Raw genomic sequence first — 5,293 nt, forward strand, 5'->3', positions numbered from 1 at the left:
ATTAACCGTATGTTCTCAAAGAAAACACACGGTCAATATCCGTTTCAAACCATATCGCTCAAAGAAGTTTGAAAACTTGAAATATTTTCTTTCCTTAGATTTTAGATTCGACACTGGTCCGATTCGGCTAGGATTTGGAGAGAAGTAGTGATGGATTAGGATTCAGGGAGGGGTGATGGTTGCCTGGTTGACTTTTGGTACTGTTTTGAGCCTCGCCGCCGACCGGAGATGGTGAAGAGGTTCAAGGCGGCGGGTCTAGGGTTGGAGATGAGAGAGATGGAAGTGGAGAGTGTTTGGGACATGGACTTGTCTCTAAAGAATTTGGACAGTCTTAAGCGAGGATGGAGAAGTGTTATGGGCCGTCGGATGAAACAAGATGAAGGGCCAAGATTTGTTCAAGCTATATTGAACTCAAAACGACGTCGTTCACCTCCTATACTACGTCGTTCCTAGTGCCTTGGGGACCGAAAGCTTTGGGCCGGGTATGGGTACGGATCTGGATTGGATCAGAGTTTTGGGGCTATTTCGTTGGGCTTGGGCAAGATAATGAATGATTGGCCCAATTACTCCTCTTCTCTTTTAACAAACTCTTTGCTTTTCACTTCTTTTTTTTCACAAATTCTTTTTTTTTCTTTTTCCAAAATTAGAATAATTCCTAAATTAATTCTTAGAAACTAATTAACTAAAATAAAAGCACTAATTAAACCTAAATGATAGTTAACACAATTAATTACAAACAAATTAAAAGAGGAGCTACTTAAAATAAAAGCTAAAATTAAAAATGCATATTACACTATTTTTTGATTTTCTTTTTGTAAAATAACTTGATTACTAATTAATGCAACAATGCACATGCAACACATTATTTTGTATTTTTCACTAATTAAAATGCACAAACAAAATGCAAACAATTAACAGAAAATGCCACGAAAATTCACAAAAATTGTAAAATAATAAAGAAATCATTTTGTTTGAATTTTTCGGAATAATTCATATAGGGCAAAATCACGTGCTCACAATTTGCGACCGGCCTTCGCATTTGCGAACCCAGTGGTCGCATTTGTGATCAGGCCTGCCCAGGTCTCCACTTCGCAATTGCGATGCGAGGCTCGCATTTGCGAGATTGGCTTCGCAATTGCGAAGCCTGCAGATCAAAAATGCAACAGCTATCTTTCAAAGTCCAAAATGCACTCGTGGCCGATCCAAAACTCACCCGAGCCCTCGGGGCTCCAAACCAAATATACACACAACCTCAAAAACATCCTACGGACTTATTCGTGCGATCAAATCGCCAAAATAACATCATAAACATCGAATTAAACCTCAAAATCCATGAATTTTTTCAAACTTCATAAAACATCAAAATTTCCAATTTAAGTCCGAATCACGTCAAACGACGTCCGTTTTCAACCAAATTTCACAGGAAGGACTTAAAACATATATAAGACCTGTACCGGGCGCCGGAACCAAAATACGGGCCCGATACCATCGCTTTCTAATCAAATTTCATTTCCAATTTCCTTAAACAATTTCAGAAAACAATTTTACAAAAAAATTCATTTCTCGGGCTTGGGACCTCGAAATTCGATTCCGGACATACGCCCAAGTCCCATATTTTCCTACTGACCCTCCGGGACCGTCAAATCACGGGTCCGGGTCCGTTTACTCAAAATGTTGACCAAGGTCAAATTTATTCATTTTAACATCAAAATTTAGCATTTTTCATAGAATTTCACATTTAGGCTTTCCGGCTACGCGCCCGGCAAATCGAGGCGACTCTAAATGAAGTTTTCAAGGCCTCGGAGTCATAGAATTCATTTAAAACAGGTGATGACCCTTTGGGTCATCACATTCTCCACCTCTAAAATAACCGTTCGTCCTCGAACGAACAGAAGAAAGAAGTACCTGAGTCGGGGAAAAGATGAGGATAACGGCTCCGCATATCGGACTCGGACTCCCAGGTCGATGCCTCAGGAGGCTGACCTCTCCACTGAACACGAACATAAGGGAAACTCTTGGATCTCAACTTACGAACCTGCCGGTCTAGAATAGCTACCGGCTCCTTCTCATAAGACAAGTCCTTGTCCAACTGGACAGTGCTGAAATCTAACATGTGGGCTGGATCGCCGTGATACCTCCGAAGCATGGACACATGAAACACTGGATGCACGGCTGATAAGCTCGGCGACAAAGCAAGTCTATAAGCCACCTCTCCCACTCGGTCAAGAATCTCAAACGGACCAATGAACCTAGAGCTAAGCTTGCCCTTCTTCCCAAATCTCATCACGCCTTTCATAGGCAATACTCGGAGCAATACCCGCTCACCAACCATGAAAGCCACATCTCGAACCTTGAGGTCTGCATAGCTCTTTTGCCTGGACTGAGCTGAACGAAGCCTATCCTGAATGATCCTGACCTTGTCCAAGGCCTCCTGAACCAGATCCGTACCCAATAACCGAGCCTCTCCCGGCTCAAACCATCCAACCGGAGACCGAACCTCCTACCATATAAAGCCTCATAGGGAGCCATCTGGATGCTCGACTGGTAGCTGTTGTTGTAGGCAAACTCCGCTAAGGGCAAGAACTGATCCCACGAACCTCCAAAGTCAATAACACAAGCTTGGAGCATATCCTCTAAGATCTGAATAGTCCGCTCGGACTGACCGTCCGTCTGGGGATGAAATGTTGTGCTCAACTCAACCCGCGTGCCCAACTCTCGCTGAACTGCTCTCCAGAAGCGCGAGGTAAACTGCTTTCCCCGGTCCAAAATGATAGATACGGGCACACCATGAAGGCGAACAATCTCCCGAATATAGATCTCAGCCAACCTCTCAGAAGAATAGGAGACTGCCACTGGAATGAAATGTGCTGACTTGGTCAGCCTATCAACAATGACCCAAACTGCGTCGAACTTCTTCCGAGTCAGCGGAAGTCCAGTAACAAAGTCCACAGTAATCCGCTCCCACTTCCACTCGGGAAGCTGAATCCTCTGAAATAAACCACCAGGCCTCTGATGCTCGTACTTAACCTGTTGACAATTCAAGCAACGAGCCACATATACTACGATATCCTTCTTCATTCTACGCCACCAATAATGCTGCCGCAAATCCTGATACATATTCGCGGCGCCCGGATGAATAGAGTACCGGGAGCTATAGGCCTCCTCCAAAATCAACTCTCGAAGCCCATCCACATTACGCACACATACTCGCCCCTGCAATCTTAAAACTCCACCATCATCTAAGGTAACATGCCTGGCACCTCCGCGCTGCACCGTGTCTCTAAGGACACACAAATGGGGATCATCATACTGCCGATCACGGATACGCTCCAATAATGAAGAACGAGCTACCGTGCTAGCCAACACACGACTGGGCTCAAAAACATCCAGCCTCACGAACTGATTGGCTAAGGCCTGAACATCTAAAGCAAGCAGCCTCTCACCGATCGGAATATAAGCAAGATTGCCCATACTGGCTGACTTCCTACTCAATGCATAGGCCACCACATTGGCCTTCCCCGGATGAAATAGAATGGTGATATCATAATCCTTTAACAAATCCAACCACCTCCTCTGCCTCAAATTTAACTCCTTTTGCTTGAACAATTACTGAAGACTCTTGTGATCCGTGAACACCTCACATGCCACGCCATACAGATAATGCCTCCAAATCTTCAATGCGTGAACTATGGCTGCCAACTCCAAATCATGAACCGGATAGTTCTTCTCATGAATCTTCAACTGCCTCGAAGCATAGGCAATGACCTTGCCATCCTGCATCAACACTGCTCCAAGCCCAACACGGGAAGCATCACAATAGACTGTATAAGGCCCTGAACCTGTGGGCAAAACCAACACCGGTGCCGTAGTCAGAGCTATCTTGAGCTTCTGAAAGCTCGCCTCACACTCATCCGACCATCTGAACTGGGCACCCTTCTGGGTCAATCTGGTCATCGGGACTGCAATGAATGAAAACCCCTCCACGAACCGTCGATAGTAGCCTGCCAACCCCAAGAAACTCCGGATCTCTGTAGCTGATGCTGGTCTAGGCCAGTTCTTGACTGCCTCTATCTTTTTTGGGTCCACCTGAATACCCTCTGCTGATACAACATGACCCAGAAATGCAACTGAACTCAGTCAGAACTCACACTTGGAGAACTTGGCATATAACTGACTATCCCTCAGAGTCTGAAGAACCACTCTAAGGTGCTGCTCGTGCTCCTCCTGGACGCGGGAATATATCAATATATCATCAATGAAAACTATCACGAATGAATCCAAATAAGGCCTGAACACTCAGTTCATCAAGCCCATGAAAGCTGCTGGGGCATTTGTCAACCCGAATGACATAACCAAGAACTAATAATGCCCGTACCGAGTGCGAAAGGCTGTCTTAGGGACATCGGATGCCCTAATCCTCAACTGATGGTAGCCAGATCTCAAGTCAATCTTGGAAAATACCCTGGCACCCTCAAGCTGGTCGAACAAATCATCAATCCTCGGCAGTGAATATTTATTCTTGATCGTTACCTTGTTCAATTACCGGTAATCAATACACATTCTCATCGACCCATCCTTCTTTTTGACAAATAACACCGGCGCACCCCAAGGTGAGACACTGGGTCTAATGAAACCCTTCTCAAGCAAATCCTGCAACTGTTCCTTTAACTCTTTCAACTCAGGCGGCGCCATATGATACGGCAGGATAGAAATGGGCTGATTGCCCGGAACCAGATCAATGCAAAAATCAATATCTTTGTCGGGTGGCATACCCGGCAGGTCTGAGGGAAAAACATCAGGAAACTCACAAACAACGGGCACAGAATCAATAGAGGGAACCTCAACACTGGAATCCCGAACATAGGCTAAATATGACAAACACCCCTTCTCGACCATACGCTGAGCCTTCACATACGATATAACACTGCGGGTAGAATGACCAGGAGTCCCTCTCCACTCTAAACGAGGCATACCCGGTAAAGCTAAGGTCATAGTCTTGGCATGACAGTCCAAGATAGCGTGATAGGGTGATAACCAGTCCATCCCCAATATAATATCCAAGTCAACCATGTCTAAAAGCAACAAATCTACACGAGTCTCCAGACCCCCAATCACCACAACACAAGAACGATGGACTCGATCGACCACGATAGAATCACCCACTGGCGTAGACACATAAACAGGAATACCCAATGCATCACTAGGCATGACCAAATACGGGGGAAAATAGGATGACACATACGAATACGTAGACCCCGAATCAAACAACACTGAAGCATCTCTATCACAAACC

This window comes from Nicotiana attenuata, chromosome 3 (assembly GCF_001879085.1).
Source record: "Nicotiana attenuata strain UT chromosome 3, NIATTr2, whole genome shotgun sequence".
Classification (NCBI taxonomy): domain Eukaryota; kingdom Viridiplantae; phylum Streptophyta; class Magnoliopsida; order Solanales; family Solanaceae; genus Nicotiana; species Nicotiana attenuata.